This window comes from Tinamus guttatus, unplaced genomic scaffold, assembly GCF_059628265.1.
Source record: "Tinamus guttatus ecotype Peru unplaced genomic scaffold, ASM5962826v1 Tinamus_guttatus_pri_ptg000172l, whole genome shotgun sequence".
Lineage (NCBI taxonomy): Eukaryota > Metazoa > Chordata > Aves > Tinamiformes > Tinamidae > Tinamus > Tinamus guttatus.
The window spans coordinates 2,474,853-2,492,672 of NW_028288706.1; the positions used below are offsets into that span (position 1 = coordinate 2,474,853).

A 17,820-nucleotide genomic window follows, 5' to 3' on the forward strand; every position below is an offset into this window, starting at 1 on the left:
GCCTATTGATGAGCAAATGGAAGTTCCTCAATGACAGCGCGAGCTGCGGCTCGGCTCGCAAGCGGAGCTGCTGACTAGTCGAGAGGGAGATTGACTCCACGCGGCTCAGGCGGCTGCTGCTGATGCTGCACGGCTTCTCATTTGTCAAATGGGTCCTAGGGCAGGGTCTTTACCACTCACCAAAATTCAAACACCGCATTTTAAAAATCCCCGGGGAGGATAGGGAAGGAGAGAAAGCGAGCGCGCTGCATCACAGGCATCCGAGAGATTTGGGCAATTAATGTCACTGCCCAGCTGGGACCGAGCGCCTGCTAGGATTCTGCACACACACACACACACACACCTTGGTATTTCCCTCCCCTCTGAGGACCCGCACCTGACACGAAAAGGGCTTTCCCCTCCTCAGAACACAAGTACCAAGCACAAAGTGAAGGGAAAGCTAAGCCTGGCGAGCCAGGAGGATTCCAGCAGCAGAAGTGCTAGCAGTAAATGAGCTTATTTTAAAACACAGATTAATTTTGCATCTGCATGTCATTCACTATCTCGGTTCCAGGGAAGCCTATAAAAGCATACAGAAAAAGTGTGAAATATCAGCGTAACCACCACAGCAGAAACACCAGGAGTGAAATAGCGAAATAAATGTTATGGCTTTCCCGGTTTGCCTTTCTTCGGGGGGTGGCGTGGGGGAGACAGAGACTTGCATAAAGACTGTATCTTAAAATTCTTCTAAAACTCATCTAAAATTGCAAATGTGTTTGACAGCTAGTCAATCTCTTCTCAAAGAGTGCCCTATCAGGTTACATGGACAAATTACATGGGTAATTTTTAGAATTTTATGTTTACTTTTTACTTGGAGAGTGATACCTCAAATTAGTATTCTGCTCTTGCAGACTTTTTCTTTCTTTCTTTTATGGAGTAATAATTATTCATTAGTAGATCTAGTTAGTCTTTATGTAATAAAGTAGGATGTGACCTGCAAATCAAATAATTTATATTATAGCTTGTCCTTGAGGTCCAATACTACAGGTCTCCTTTTTTCTCTACATACTACTTAAGTATAACAAAAGATACTACTGTTTTTAATTAGTATTTGACAAATGAATGAATTATTAATTCTTCAGGAAAGAAGGTCAAACCTCAAAGCAACACCTGAGGTTTTAAAGGGGCTCCTTTTAAAAAGATTTTGCAAAAGATTTTCAAATTACCAATTTTACAGGACACCTGTAAAATCCACTTTTTGCAGAGAAATATTTTGTAACAAAAGTTTAATATTAATGATAATAAACAACAATACAGTAGAGGTCTTTGGATACTGAAGACTTCCTTTAAAGAGAAATAAAAGTCCCTGTATAAATGGAAATAGACACAGAACATGTCATTGCACCTCAGGCTCTGCACTAAGAAAAAAGTATATATTATTTTGCATTTTACAAGTGTGTACACACATCCGCACTCACAGAAACTTCAGAAATTCATTTAGATCCATGGAAGTCATCTTCATGGAAAAAATAAATATTTTCCAGTAGAATCACTTATTACATAATTCTCTTGTTCCAAAGCAGCCAATGTAACTAGACCAATGTAATTAGTGTTCCATGGTTAACACTGAAATAATTAAAACACAAACTGACAGTATAGGGACTGCTTTTTGGCTTAGGAAACATCCATGCTTTTGCAGATTATCATGGACTGACCCACTAGACCAGCACAGCTCTAGAACAGCACAAATTACTACATGATACAGAAGGGAAAAAAAAAAAAAAAGAAAAAAAATACAAAGCAAACCAAGAAAAAGAATAAAAACAGCAAGAGAAAGTGAGGATGAGAAATGAACCCTCTCTGTGCCCCTTTTCCTCTTTTCATTCTTTCTCTCCGCCTTAAGCAGTCTCCTGTTCTGACAGGAGTATGTCATGTTTTTCTTCTGCCTTTTTTTCCCCTCCCTAGCACAAAAAGCCTGTTATTCTGGAAATGCCCTAAGCAGATAGAATTTTCCTTTCAGCTCATTTTCATATGAAACATGATAAATTATACATGGTACTTTAATAAGACCTTATCAGAATGTTTAATGAAAAACAAATATGTTATGTAAGGAGGCAGATAACCCGCTCGCTCTACATTATGCCAGGATCAAAGGCAGCTTGCTTCCCAGCCAAAGCCCTTGGAACTCCCTCCGTCTAGCTAATTTTCCAAAGTGAAGCTCTGGAACATGCTGATGGTCAAGCAAAGTTTTTTCTGTCTATTGCACTGTTTTATAGCTAAGACGACATCTATAAAACAACGGGATGAAACACACTCTTAAAAACAACGTGCTGAACAAATACTTCACAATTTAGTAAATATTAAAAGTAAATTTCTTATTGCTCTTTTATCCTCTATTTCCACACATCTCTGAGTAAGAAAAATATGTTCCACAACTACTACAAACACTCTCTTTTTTTATTAATTCATATCACTGAAACAATAGCATTTATGTTTTTCACTATATAATTTATCCACATACATGCACTTATATATGCACACGAAACCTAAATAAAGTAACAGATTTCTTCGGCCTGACATAACACATTACTTAAATTGATTCTCAGGAAGTTACTTACCCAATTTATTTCTTTCACATGATAACTTGCCATTTAAAGGAATACTATAATAAGCAATACATATATTCCTTAGGAATAGTATAATAAAGCATGCTTTAGCTCACAAAAATAAAATAATGTCACTTCTTTTAAGTCACGTTCTGTTTACATGAGTCTATACTAAACCCAATCCCTCAGTCTTAACCACATCCCACGTTCGGGCTATATGCACCATGATACATGGATCACCAGAAGCATAATCTGAATTTCGAGCATGGTGATGGCATCACTAGAACTGGCTCTCAGTTTCTGACAAGGCTGGATTTTCAGACCCAAGACACCGCACTCAGTAACTGAAGTATATTTTATCCCCTTATTATTTGGCAACATCATCCGTGAGGTTTCCAATTAACAGCAAGCACAATCAGTAAGATCTGAAAGAGCCCACCTGCAAGACCGCACACCACGTCATACCTGAAACTTCCCCCTGCAGCAGCGTTGCGTTTAGACTGCTGTGTCCTACCAGCTACTGACGTTCACCCTTCAGTAAACCCCTACTCCTTGCAATTTGTCCATTAACAAGTTACCTTGGCGTTTAATTCCAATTATCTTTTCTCAGTCAAGATTTTCCCCAAAGCGGTGATACTGTTTCACAGAAGCAGCAAAACTGTCTGCATTAGAAAACCAGGCAGTTCCGTCTTGAATTTCTGAGTTGAATTTTGTCCTCTATTCATGTCTACAACATTCTGTACTCATTCCTACCTAACCATAAATCACATCTCCTAAGGAAACATGGAGCCAGTCTCAGAACATGGAAGGCTTTTCAGCCCAAAGCTTCTTGCATCTCAAGGGATTATTTTCCATTCCTTGACCAAAACTACTATTTCCTTTCCAAAGGGCTTGATAACTTACTTCACCCTCCCCTGTAAGATTCCTTCCATCTGCTTCATTAAAGCCTGAACTAAAATTAAAAAGTATCATATTGTAAACTTAAAAAAAAAAAAAAAAAAAGAATATATTTCGACAAGTTATTAACAAACACTAACATCTTTGCTATCTTCAGCCCATATAACACTCCATTTCCTTAATTATCTATGTTATGATTATTTTTAAAAGCTAGGGAATAGTACTGACTCTTTTAAACAATATGTGTCTTGTCAAAAAAAAAAAAAAAAAGGATTTCCCTCCATTCTTTTCAATTAAGCCATCATTCCATGGATATTTTCTTATCATGAAAATCCCCATTTCTATTTTAAGATTTTTATTAAGACTGCTTTTCTTCAATAGGTCTTTGCACAAAGATCAAGACATTAGAGGGACTTGCACTTACCTCAGGCAACTAAGAATTATTAATTTTCTGTTTCTGCTAAGCACTGTTATGTCCATTAACTTCTCTGTACATCACATTCACCATCTACAAAGATACTGTACCAAGGTTAACCTCTTCAGAGCCACTTAACAAGGTTATTTCATAAGCTTTCAACACTACATATACAGATTTTCCACAACAGAAGAAGCAAATTCCAGCCATGTATGCAAAAATAAATAAATAAATAAAATAAAAACAATAATGTTTAGCTCTTGGAGAGTTTGCAACCTTTGCAAGCAGAAGGTGCAAGCTCCACATTAGGTTTTACTTTCCTGGTGTAGGGTGTCTAGCTCTTCTGCAGAAAGCAAATGTTCACTACAGTAACAGGGAAAGGCAGAGCAACCCCAATTTCATTCTGTGTGAGGTTGCACACGTGCTCAGCTCATTGAAGGCAGTGGATTTGCACAATTTTTTCTGCTGCACACGGCAAGGTGAGAACACCACTCCTCGCGTTCCTCCTCGTTCGCAGGGATGCGCGGCCGGCTCCACGCTCCGGAGTGTGCACAGCTATTCCAGCACCTCCATCTAGTGGAGACAAAGCTCATACCAACCCGAGCCCAAAGCACTTCTCAGCTCCAAGGAGCTGCGCTGAACTTTCTGATGGTGTCCTCAACTCCCATCGGCAATCTGCGTAGTAAATAAGGTGCAGGGAGTAGTATTATATCAGAGTAGTTCCCAAAACATAAGGCTAAACCAAGGCAAAACAGCACTCTAAAGCTCTCAACGACCTTAAATTGCTCTGGGCTTGCTGTAACCCTGAGAGCTGCCCAGCGCGCTGCGACCCGGACCTGACGCCACATAGACGTGGTGGCAGACACCCGGGAAGGGGCGACCAGACACCCGGGAAGGGGCGACCGCTGGCGGGAGCAGCAGCGGCTTCCCCAGCGCAGCAGCCCCGGGCCGGCACCCGCAGCTACCCCTAAACTGTTACCTTGGCTGCACCGTCCCAAGGAGCGGTGACATAAACACACACGTAAGGACCAAGGTGAGTGACATCAGGACAGCAAACCCTTGTCTCAGCCCTGCTTCCATCTCTTCCCACACGAGGGCTGCAGGACACGTGGAGATACCAGCCACAGTCCCACGGCACCAGGCTTGCTTTTCACACGCACATATAGCGGTTCTTTACATAACGCTCCAACACAAGTCTGCTTCACACAGGACAACCGTTTTGATGGTTGCCTAGCTATCATAATTAAGAGCTACTGTAATTACCACCCTTGTCCAGCTACTGTAATTACCACCCTGTTCATCTTTCCTGTACCTTTTTTATTTATTTTTTTTTATAATTTCCATTTTAAAAAACTGACTGAAGACAACAGAGACTGTCACACGTCATGTTGCCATATTCTTTCCAAGACTTTTAAAAAAAAAAAAAAAAAAAAAAAAAAAAGGACTTAACAGTGTGACCTTTAGTTATATGAAATTTCCTGGTGATATTAAAAGCCTTCCTAAAATTTTGTGGAATAGCTAAAAGAGGGTAGGCTTCCCACCCTAGAAACCATGCAGAAGATGAAAGCCTACAGTCTTATACAAAGCAGGGTCTGCTTTCACTATGGATTTGGTCTGTGAGACATCAGATGGGAGCAAAAGACATTATTTGGCAGCAAGGACTACGTATATGTATATATTCTACATACATACACACACACACACATATATGGCTTATAACTACATATGAGGACTAACTCTTTTTTTTTTAACCTAAACATGTTCGTTTTTCTTCTTTTATACAGGCACTTAAGTCACCTGCACTACTATGATTTCTGCTTTATGCACACCGAATATAGTAGAGTTAACATAAAGCTAAAATTATTTTCTCACAAGTTCAATATGAAAATAAATTGTCTCCCATTTATGCTCCTTTAATTGCAGCCCATCTCTCACACCTTGTTACTATGACATAACAAATAAAAGGCTGCAACATAGGGTGAGAAATAAGCAGCAGAAGCACATCAACTTAGAGCTTGTTTTCATGTCATAGCAGAAAAAACTCCACACACACGAGTATATCTATATCAGGGTAGCAGGAACACACCTTGCTGAAGTCTGTTAGTTTTCCAAAAGATATTAATAAATTCCTAACCCAGGGGTGTGGGGGGGTTGGACAAATCTCAGAAGAAGAATAAATGATAGATTAATTATGCTATTATGTAAAGATTGTTTCTTTTCTCTGCAGGAATTAACTGGACATCAGCACAGTTTCTTTCTGTAATGAAATCACTTCTCCTTTTATTATTCTGTCTAGAGCTATCCTCTCTCATACATTCCGCCCAAATCCACCAAACTTAGTCCCCAGTGCAGCAGCTAATTTTGGTATGTACAACAGCTAAATATTAACATGTTCCTGAATCAAACCAACACATCCTCCATGTCCCCACTTCCCATGTCCTCTGCCTACATTTTGCAGCCTACTTGCCCCTGCAGAACACGCGAGCTCTCAGAAGCCATGTACAATGTCTGCACAGCTCCCTGCAGGAACTGAGGTATCAGCATTTCTACTGGTAAATCTCAAAATAGTCTTCATCATTTTGACACTGCTCTACAAGACAGGCTCAGGCCGTTTTAAATTTAGTTCAGTGACTCTTCAAAACCCTGCCTTTCTCCCTTCTTTCTTGTGCCTTTCCAACCTGACTTCCAACTAAAACATCTTCAAAGTAGCATGGCCGAGCCTGAAGAGTCCTCATTAAATACTCCCCTCCACTGAAAGACACATGGATAAAGCTTTAGGAAAATTAAAAAGAAGCCTTTTGAAGTTTTGGCTTCTGTGCATACTACAGCACTTCCAGGGCTTTCCGAAGTACGTCACCTGTACTGTCTCCAAAAGACCATTCCAGCAGACAGACGTCAGACGCCACAGCCCAAGCTCACTGTTATGCCAGAAGTTACAAGAGGGTTTTTTGGAGTTTAAGAGCTTTGGCCATTTATCACCCTTGCAGAACCACACATTTTGGCACACAGGCAGCTTTCCATACGGAACTGATACAAAGCTGCCTATATAGGCCTGCTCATTAAGTCTTGAAATAGGTATACAAGTACTGTGTGAGGAAGTTCAGTCTGATACACAAAGTCAATTCTGTATCTGTTCCTTTTTTCTTTAGTTTCCTCCTCTCTTCTCCCAGTTTATTTTACCTGCTGGTTTTGAGACAGTTGCTTTGTTTCCTCACTCCTCTTTCACTGAATCCTTCTGGGATCCGGTCCTTTTCACACTACCTTTCCAATTGCTTCATTAGCGCAACCTCTACCAGATCTGTTCCTCAGCCCAGCATCAATTCCTTCCTCTTTTCACTCTCTAATTGGTATTTTTTTTAATCTATCTCAACTTCAATTGATAAGGTGTCACATTCAACATTTCTGACTCTTTCTCCTCCTCAGCTAATAACTAGGGCCTGCCAATTCTTCTACAATATCCTCTACAAGTTATTTGCTTTCATCAGCACTAATCAACTCTCTCATATTATGGTGGCCATCCTTCACCTCTCCTATTTGCAATTCCTTCCTTACAATCTTTTATTCACTGATATCTGCACCCGTACTACAAAAAAAAAAAATCACTCTTCTCTTTCCCCCTGCTACTATGTCACTCTTTTTGACACTTTCCCCCCTTCTTTTGCCTTTTGCATAAAGTTCAAGCTTTTCATCCCCAGGGATTCAGACCGTTCAAGTCTCTCCACAAAAATTTGTTCATGTTTAACATTTACAGCCTAATTAACTGACATTCCTTCCTTTCTCCAACACCCCCTCAATATTCTTACGTATGTGTAGCACTTCTCCCCTATGCTCTTCTATTTTGGATAAATTCTTTCTTTGAAATACAAACTTTTCAAGAAAGATAGCTCAGAAAATCCAAGTCATGTTATATTTGCACAACATAATGTATAATATGTTATATTCAACATTGTGTCAGAAATATCCTGGAGACATTTAAGAAAAAAAACAAAAAAACAGGTGATGTTTTTCTGCACTGATGTATGACCACACACATAACAAGCAGCTCCTGCATCTCCCCAAATCAACGTAGGACCATACACATTTCATACAGCATTGCCTAACCTGGCCCTTAATACTTCTGCTCCCTTCAAATAAAACCTATCGGCATGACAGATACAGATTTTTTTTTTTTAAAAAAAGACTCATTAAAGTTTGTTCATGCCATTTATATTTACATCACTTTTACAAGTGCTGGCTTTATTTATTTATTCAGTATGAAAGAGAACTTGCTGCAAATTACAAATAACAAAATCATCTAGAGACACGAATTCAGGTTAGCCCTTTTCACCAGATATTTACAAAGAATCCCATTCCCATGGTCCTATTTTCAGACATCAGTGTACACTAAACAAAAGATAAAACTACATAAGATAACATAAAACTGAAAACCACAGGAAAACTTAAGATCTAAAACGCAGTTACAAACAACTGCTTTTATGTGAATACACTATTTTTCAAGGCTGAACAGTACTTAAATTTACTCAAAAGCTCTACAAGGATTAAAGAAGTTAAAGGAGAAGTCAGATAAGAAACCAAGTGCCTCCATACTAGATGCTGAGCCCATTCTCAAAAAAAAAAAAGTATAAAGCATATAAACTATTTATCTTATGCCTGCTGGTGCTTCTCAATACAGTGTCTGATTGCTCATATACATCGAGAGGGCATTAAATAATTTCTGCAAACAAACTCCAACCTTGCTTCTTTTCTAGCTTTTTTCCACCAATCTAATTTTCTTCTCTGCTCGCCTTTATGTATGAAAGTCCTCCACACTTCCACATCCCAGGAGGAGAAAAGGAGCAGAACTGTTACTATTATTAGAGCAGGAATCAAAGCTAAAGCGAACGTGAGCAGCCTTTGTGCCTTCCTGCCAAAGGTCCTGCCAATGCACAGAGAGCACCGCAAATAATTGGGAGACAGCACACCAGCGATCTCCTGCAAACCATATGTTTCAGTTGAGGGAAGCAAAAAGCCACACAAGTATACGTGTAATAGATAACCTTGCTAATCAATGAGTTGTGTGTTTCAATGAAGCAAAGGTCTGATACAGTAGATGCTGACATATTTTTGAAGGAGTAATTCAAAGTAGTAAAAAAGAAGCTACTTGTCAGTTTTGGCTTATGTTATGCTATTTTATTCACAAGTTACGTAACACCACCCTTTACAGTCCTTGCAGGTTTCTATACAGAGAAAAAAAAAAAAAAAAGTCATTTAAAAAATAAAGTGCTTGCAAGTTGCCAAATTATTCTTTTCAGCTATTTACAGAGTTGCAAGTTTCCTGATGCTCCCATGCATTTGCATCAGCGCCAACCTGTGAGCACCACCTCTCAGAATGACACCATGGTTTATTCTGCAACCTGTGCAGAGCCTCCTGCAGAACCCATCGCCCCAGACACTGCGTGTGCTGATGATGCCTCCACTGCAGGAAATGAACTGAGATCAGAAGCTCCTTTTACACCGGCCACTCAACAGCGACCAAGTGCTAGCTTGGATTTTGAGGCAACATAAAGCAGGTGTAAAGCAATTCTACAAACATTCCACAGATAAAAGAATAGGCAGAGAAAGAAAGGCAAGGTTAACTAAAATCAGCAGTGAGAGGACGAACAGCAAAAAATAAAGAATCTACTTTTGTTCCATCCTCTGCAAGTCAAACACACTGAAACTGGTAGAACTCTGAATACTCAATGAATGCAGCACTGGACTCCGTAGGCAGAAAAATACCTGCAGTGCTGCAGATTAAGCTAACAGCAATATTTTTCTCAAGGATTTTCTGATCCTTTTCAACATAGAATACAAGAAAAGTAAATCCAGTTTATCAGTAATTGCACTAAAAGACTACTAAAATCAGGGTAAATATCATAACTGGATAATCATTTACGCCTGAGCCACTCGGACAATTCTCCAAAATTTGTCACTAACCTTCCCACAAAGTTGGAAAAAAGTGTGCTTTCTTTTTCTCATCATTCTTACTTCAATATTTCAAAAGTTATTGCTGAAGAGCCAATCTGATTGTCAAGATTGAAACAATATGAAAAGAAATATAATTGGGGAAAAAGAAAACAAACAAACAACAAAAACCCTTAACTATCATCTTTATCCAAGTCTTGCCAAAATAATTCAACCGCAAAATAACTTAATCCAGGAGCAAGACAACTGGGCTGCACAATTCATCAACAATCTTAATTCTGTGTATAAGTATTAGGTTCTCTACAGAAATGCTTGGAAACACACAGGAAAATTCACTGCCAGCTAGGGAGTTACAAGTAGTATTACTAATGGATAAAACAAAATAAAGCAAAATCCAACTCTGCCTTCTATAATCATATATGACATTAAAGGTGTCATATTTAATCCTCATGTGAAATCCAAATGCTAATAATATTTTACATGGAAAATTGATGTTATTTAATAGATTACCCACAAAGAAACAACTGCTTATTTCTGAGATTGCTGCAGGTCTCACTCCATCCAAAACTGTGCAAAACTCTGATCAACAAAATGGGGGGTGGAGGCAGGTCTTTCTTCATATATGGACTTTTATTCCTAACTACCAAAGAATTTTGATATTTTACTATTTTAAGGGTTTTTTATAGTTTCATATCTTTTTGATATACAGATACACATACATAAAGTAGGCTGACAAATCTATTAGAGACGTGAACGTGACTATGATTGTGAGATAAACACCCAAAGGTTACAAAATGCAAGAACCAAGTCCACTGGTGTCATGAGAACTCATACATCCTGATGGGGTTTTATTGCATACACCTTTCCCACAGACATGCTACTCTTCCTTCTATGGGTGCAGGGTCCAAGTAACATCCTCACTATGGAATGACAAAGTAGTATGACTTTGAATTACTAAGAAACCTTTAGCTCCTTGGCTTTATTATTTATTTATTTTTATTCTCTAGCCTTCATCCTCGCTCCAACAAAATCAGACACTTCTCTATAAGGCTTCAGTGTCAGCAGGAGGGAACTAAAACCAGAACGGTTTCTTTGATGCTCCCATGTCCAAGTCAAGTCTTTCCCAAAAGCCCTTGCATCAAACTAGTTTGCAGACCAAACGATTTAGGATCCTCCCATTGATTAGAGGTCGGTGATAAACAGTCCTGTCCAGCGCTGTGAAATTCGTCAGCTGCGGCAGAACACAGCAGCTCTACAGAGGATGCACATGCAGCCTGATGTGAACTAGGGTGGCTGAGATGCTCAGAAAGGGCAAAATTCTGAAACTTCAGTCATTTACTTATAAGGAGCATTTAACAAGCATTAGTCAGTGAACTTTGTTTTTCTTTAGTGACTTCTCAGGTGACCTGTTTCATTCTTTTTAATAAGAAAATATAAGGCAAACAGCTATGCTTGAATACTTCATCCCCAAGATAATTTTGTCAAGTTTATCTGAAGACACACTTTTACAATAGATTTGTATGTTCTCTGCAATAAGAGTCTCCGCTCATACCTCCAAGCAAAATGGAACGAAAAAGCAAAGCTATTCACCTCAATACTATGTGAACTCATTACAGCTTCTCAGTGCTTGATTGTGCATGGAAATAAATTTCACTTTTCTGGACACAGTCTAATAAAACACTGCCAATCCACAGTGTTTGACTGGTAAAAATAAGGGAGACAGTTGGGCTTAGACTGTCCCCAGCTCAACTCCAGTCCAGCGAGGGGCCCTTTGGCAAAAGGTTACACCTCTCACTTGCCCCCTTGCTCTACAACTATCATAACTCATTGGTATCATGAATACATGCTTGGTTTTCAGAGTCAAAGAATCCATCATCACTTAATACCTTATTCATAACATCAAAAGAGAGAAAGTCACTCTAGAAAAGTCACCTTTCTTTGTTGCAACAGAAGAGGGCTTTTTTGTCCCAACAGGCAATGTACCAGTGTGACCAAATGACCAAAGGTCATTCCTCAGAGGTAGAGAGATCACTGTAGGCTGACAGACCTGTAGTCATAGCCACAGGCCAGCATGGAAAAGGCTGGGGGTTGGCAGACCCCAGCTTTGAAAAAATGCATCAGATATCTTTACATATAGTGCTGTAGTAGAACTAAATCTATTCCCAGCATCCAGAGCCCCTCATCATTCCTACTATCCCTCCTACGGCATTGCAGGGGAGGAATCCCTCACCTCTGCACCAAACATTGCATATTCATAGCCACCATTACATCTATGATCCTACAGAAAGATCCAGCTCTCCTTCCTAGAGGAAGGCTTAAGAACACTAAGCAAACGGAAAACCTTTATGTTTCCAAAAAAATGTATCCTAAGCTATTGAATCTCTAAAGTTGAATATTAACAAGTTGGTGGTTTATTTCAGTTTTATTTTCAATACAGTGTTTTACTTTGGACCAGGTTCTTAGGAATTTCTTTATTATTATTACTATTTCCATAGAAGATGAAAGTAGTGTATGATTTTCTTTAACTGTAAAACTGCTTAACACTTACCTTCCTCCCAGGAGTGTAAACATTTCAAATCTTTCCAACAGAAATAAAAATGTCTATTTTGCCATCTGCAAGATAAGTTGCTTTTGATGATATCTTCTACAATTTTTTCTGGCAAGCATAAAAATGCTTATCACTAAAATACTTGGGAACCTACTTAGATAATTTACACATAATTAGATAGAAGCTCATAACTTAAGAAAAAGCATAATGAAACTTCTTTTAATATGAAGATGAATCAGTACATTTTTCTCTGTAAAGATTTTGTATTTATACAACCTTCCTGTAGTTCAGAAGAAAGCTGAAGTATTCAAACAGTTTTCAGGAATGGCACAACTCCATACTTAACCAGAACTAGTAAGTACCAACTAATTCATATTGGAAGTGTGAGTTGTTATATTCTCTAACTAACTGCAAATGCGAAAATGATAGATTATCCATGTGACTATGAAGAAAACAACCAGAAACTGTGAATGGGTTAGCCGTACAGTTTCATGGGTGTTGATGTCTCTTTGTCCTTTTCCTTCCCAGTAAAATGAAAAATGATAAGACTCTCTTCATTATTAATAATGAATGTCTTTCTTGTTGACAGTCCTTGCTGCCAAGTAAGAAGCCCTGGACTTTAATCTTTATGATGAAAGATTTCTGTTCTCGCAGAAATCAACCAAATGGAAGGGACCTCGCAGGAAAATTCTAGTGTCCAGTTCCCATGATATCCATTGCGATATGCTTTTACAGAGCATTTTTGTCTCTTAATACCTTCTTTCCTACATACATTTGGTACAATGATAGGCAGACTAGAGGATACAGTATCCTCTTAATGCATTTCAACAAAAAGAGTGCTCAATGATTTCCAAAATATGACACCCAATTTACAGATGACCTTTCTACTAAGTCCTGGAGCTCTTAAGGCTACTTTGGAAACCTGTACAATGCTAGTTGTCCGAGACTTTTAGGTAGAAAGACATGCGCACATACACACACACACACGTACACACACACAAATCCTAGGATTTTGATATGCATTTTGACTATGTCTCTGACCAACTCGATTGCACCTGCATGACTGCTTGCCCACTCAGTCTAATTCTCCTAGCTTTATAACCGATCACCATCACAGGACAACATACCAGCACTGGGGCTTTTTGTAGAAGCCAAGAAGCAACAGAAAGTATGAAAGGAGAAAAAAAAAAAAAAAGGCAGCAATGCTGCAATGTTAAAAGAAACAAATCTTGTATGTTTATGTAATATATTATTTAATAATGTTATTAGAGTAGTTCTGTACTATTTTCCTGATGATTTGTATTTTCTCAAAGAATCCTTTTGTTCCATTTTGTTCCATAAAAAAAAGTAAAATACACTCAAAAGCAGTATGCTGACTGTATTTCTTTTATCACAGACATAATATTTAATCAGAAAACTCTTATATTGTCTTTCTTTATGGAATAAAATCAATCACCAGAAACATCTTTCCCCTTCAGTAGTCATAAATATCCAGAATACAATGTGTCAATACTTACTTCATTACAGCTTTTTGTGTGCCGTCACCACCATAGCTGTGGGGTTATGCATAGCCTTTGTCAAATCAAACCAGCTTTACCTGAGTTATGCTCCATGCAATTTTAACTTTTGCTCCAAAAGAATGTCCAAAACAGGTTTGTTGTTGTTTTTAGAAACTTTTGCTTTACATTTAAGATTTTCCATTTTTTGGCATAAAAAAAAAAAAAAAAAAAGTTGTTCTACAGTTTTGAACCTACACACATGATTTTTTTTTTTATTAAGTAGAATGCACTTATGTAACACTTAAAGTAACTTAACAGTATTTTATTTGCTAATGGCAGTGCAGAAGTGCAATACAGAGAATATGCCTTTTTTAAGAAGGGAGAAACATTGTAGTTTAATGTTTTCTTTAATGCATCTGATGCTTAATTGTAAATGTAATATTTGCTAATTACTTTCAAGTTTCGTAAGATACAGTCTGAAAAATAAAAATGGCACATAAATTCAATATAATGCATTTGTTTAACCGTAATAATCAAATACTTGATAGTTTTAGTACCACCCGCATACAAAAAATAGTCTGATAGGCAGTCAGAAAACTACTGACCTCCCCACAGACTTAAAATTGAAATTGCATGAGTCTATTACAGATTTTTCCACACCTGCTGCAATGTACACAGTTGCAGTTAGGGGCTGGAGAGAGATGAGGTCAGTGATGGGAAGGAAAATATGATTAAGTAATTCTTAATACTATGGCTACTATGACCTTTGGATTCCATTTCAAATCTAGCTATCATGTTACCAAAATAACATAGTACAGGAAGGGTACTCTTTGCTAATATGATATAGGAATTTCATACTTATAACTAAATTACAGATGTCACCTAAAATATATTTTTATGTGCATGTGCATTTCACAACATGGTATAGCAATCCTTTCCCTTAACAAAGAAAAAGAATGAAGAAAAGAAATAATAGAAGATTTGAGTAACATGGCAGTGCTCACAACTAGAGTTGATTTGTATACCAAATCCCAAATGGTTATCTGTCACTAATGGATTCTTTTTGGGGAAGTGTTCAAATGTTAAAAAAGCATTGCATAGGGGAGGAAATGACATTCAGTTAAACCATACAGCAAGCAGGCTAGATGGATTCAAATCTGATTTTGTATGTAAAAGGTTGAAAAAAAATGCTTTCTCTCCAAAATACTGTTCTCCAAATGGTATCTTGTCTCTGTAAAGTATGGCATGCATTATTTGCTATACCTTTTTTTGCAAAAGTCAGTTGTGATATATTCATCATACACTAGGGAGCTAAAGGCTAGGCCTTCTAATCATCATGTGAATGCAAGTGAAGATATAAAATATCAGCGCAAAATAACCACATGCACACAAGTTGTGGTATTGTACAATTGAGGGAAGTGCTGCACCAAAATTCTAAGTAAAAGGCAGCAGTTGTCTCCTGCAACAAAGTCTCTCAAAAATGTAATATGCTTTAATTAAACATGTAATTTTACTCCTTGCTTTCATCTTAAAGCACTATAAGGGTTTAACATAGAAAAAACTAAACTCAGAGATTATTTCTTCTTCTGCTGGCCCCTTACAGTTTCAAAAAAGAAAAACAATAATTTTTAAAAAATGCAGTATCTCTCAAAGTACAAAGAGAAAACAGAATCATAGAATGCTTAAGGTTGGAAGGGACCTCTAGAGATCATCTAGTCCAACCCCCCTGCATACGCAGGGTCACCTAGAGCACGTGGCACAGGACTGCGTCCAAGCGGGTTTGGAAGATCTCCAGAGAAGGAGACTCCACAACCTCTCTGGGCAGCCTGTTCCAGTGCTCTGTCACCCTCACTGTTAAAATTTTTTTCCTTAAGTTCCTGTGGAACTTTTGGTGTTTCAGTTTCTGGCCATTACCTCCAGTTCTGTCAGTGGCCACCAGTGAAAAGAGACCAGCACCATCCTCCTCACTGCCTCCCTTGAGGTACTTCTAGACACTGCTCAGGTCCCCTCTCAGCCTTCTCTTCTCCAGGCTGAACAGGCCCAGCTCCCTCAGCCTCTCCTCATAGGGCAGATGTTCCAGGCCCCTGATCATCCTTGTAGCCCTGCGCTGGACTCTCTCCAGCAGCTCCACATGCCTCTTGTACTGGGGAGCCCAGAACTGGACACAATACTCCAGATGCGGCCTCACCAGGGCTGAGTAGAGGGGCAGGATCCCCTCCCTCGACCTGCTGGAGACGCTCTTCCTAATGCACCCCAGGATCCCATTGGCCTTCTTGGCCACGAGGGCACACTGCTGCCTCATGGTCAACTTGTCGTCCACCATGACACCCAGGTCTTTCTCCGCAGAGCTGCTCTCCAGAAGGTCGGTCCCCAGCCTGTACTGGTGTCTGAGGTTATTCCTCCCCAGGTGCAGGACCTTGCACTTGGCCTTGTTGAATTGCATGAGGTTTTTCACTGCCCGGTCATCCAGTCTGTCCAGGTCTCTCTGGATGGCAGCACAGCCCTCTGGAGTATCAGACACTCCTCCCAGTTTGGTGTCATCAACAAACTTGCTGAGGGAGCACTCTGTGCCTCCATCCAGGCCACTGATGAATAAAATGAACAGGACTGGGCTGAGGACTGACCCTTGGGGGACCCCGCTAGCTACAGGCCTCCAACTAGACTCTGCACCGCTGATCACCACCCTCTGAGCTCTGCCATCCAGCCAGTTCCTAATCCACCTCATTGTGTACTCATCTATCCCACACTGCCAGAGCTTGCCCAGGAGAATGTTGTGAGGGACGGTGTCAAAAGCCTTTTTGAAATCCAGATATAAGACATCCACCCCTCATCTATCCAGCCGGGCATTCCATCATAGAAGGCTATCAGGTTAGTCAAGCATGATTTCCCCTTGTTCAATCCATGCTGACTACTCCTGAGCTCCTTCTTATCCTCACACCTTGATTACAGTGTTTACAGTGCTGGGAAAAATAAAGTGGGTAATAAGAAAATGGCACCGAATATGCTCCCCTCACTTTTTTTTTAATTTTTTATTTTTCCTCTGTATATACATGCCATGCTGCACATGCCAGGTATCTTCTACCTAAAGAAATCTTCTGACATTGTCAGGAGCTTTCGCTTGGCTATAGCATCAAGTGCTGGATCTCCTTTGTAACCATTCATGCTGATTGACAGCTGCTTTTCAAGAGCTACAGGGCATTTCTCTCCCGCTCCCCTTTGCTTACACATACTTTCTGAGATAAGCCTGTCTTGGATCCAGCACTAATTACAGGCCCTGAGAATAAAAGGAGCCTCAGAGTTGCCTTTGCCAAGATTCCCACGTTTGGAGAACGCGTGGAGTTCTTCCCTGGGGCTTTATAGCACAAACACCTCCTCCTAGTGTCCCCTAAAATAGATAGGGCTTTGGGCCTGATGAGACTCTCTATGAGACTATATATTATCAATCACAATGCAGTGATTGTGTTATCTTCACAATATGCACTTAACGCTGCATTACAAAATCATACATGTTTCTGAAACCATCCCAACTTCCCCCTGCACCCACACTGTTTGCAAAAGTCTGCCCTCTTTGAATGTATATTCATACTAAATAAACAACTCTTCATGAGACCTGATACACAGGCATGAAACTGCCAAGTCACAAAGCAGCATAAACAAACACAAGTCATTTTGTAGTATATAATGCTGCATATCCAGTGTGGTTATTATTATTAGTCCTTTTATTTCATTATGTTGATAAAAATGAGATCTGTCCATTTCCATTCAGGCTTACTTGAGAAAATTTGCAACGAACTAAAATCTTCCTAAACAGTGAATCTGAAAAAATACATCAAATCTTCTGCATTTTCCATCCTCTGCAAGTAGGCTCCTATGTTTATTGCAATGGCTAAGGAAACTATGTGACACACAAAATACAGGCTATGGAAGCAATTA

General features: G+C 39.2%; 1 protein-coding gene across 14 annotated transcripts in view; it reads right to left on the reverse strand.

Annotated features, from left to right (window-relative positions):
• Window positions 1-17,820, reverse strand: part of RBFOX1 (RNA binding fox-1 homolog 1) — a 950,329-nt gene that overhangs the window by 252,637 nt on the left and 679,872 nt on the right. Inside the window, exon 1 of one of the 14 annotated variants that reach the window (XM_088523053.1) lies at window positions 181-203. The exons of the other annotated variants lie outside the window; for them this stretch is intronic. The gene's annotated coding sequence lies outside the window, so the exon portion shown is untranslated. Of the gene's footprint in view, window positions 1-180; window positions 204-17,820 lie in introns of those variants that run through there. 14 annotated transcript variants of the gene reach the window in all.